Here is a 651-nt window from a genome sequence, read left to right as displayed (position 1 = left end):
TTGCAAAACACAGAGACCATTACAAAAGCCGCAACCAATCAAAATGCAAGTTGTCAAGATCAGTCCCAATGGATCCCTCTACAAAGCTCCTCCTCACCCAAGTCTCAGGGAACACTGTAGAAGAGGTAGCAGAAAGACTGTAAAAGTCACAAGATCAGGGAGTTTGCTGTGAGACTGTGACTTCTAGTAATATCAGAAGCTACCCAAGGACGAGCTGATACCAATAGACATGCCAAAGTCAATGAGGAGAAGCCCATAAGGCCTGAATCCTACACAAAGAACTATGGGCAACTGAGGCAAGCGAAGAGTGGAAGGAGTGTCCCTCCCCAGGGAAGAGCACATCAACTGACTGCCCAGTTCCAGAATGTCAGCTCTGCAATCATATATACAAGTAACTATCTGACCTGAACAATTCTCATTAGGGAATATATGTATATATATGTATGTATATATGAATGTACATATGAATACATATATGGATGGGAATTTAAAGAAGAACAGAAAGGATTTGAAGGATTGGAAGGGAAGGGAGAAGAGTTGTAATTATATTACACCTAGCCAGAAGCTGGAAAGAACCCAGATGTCCCTCAACAGAGGAATGGATACAGAAAATGTGGTACATTTACACAATGGAGTACTACTCAGCTATTA

This window comes from Mus caroli, chromosome 18, assembly GCF_900094665.2.
Source record: "Mus caroli chromosome 18, CAROLI_EIJ_v1.1, whole genome shotgun sequence".
Lineage (NCBI taxonomy): Eukaryota > Metazoa > Chordata > Mammalia > Rodentia > Muridae > Mus > Mus caroli.
Note: the sequence above shows the minus strand (reverse complement) of the source record.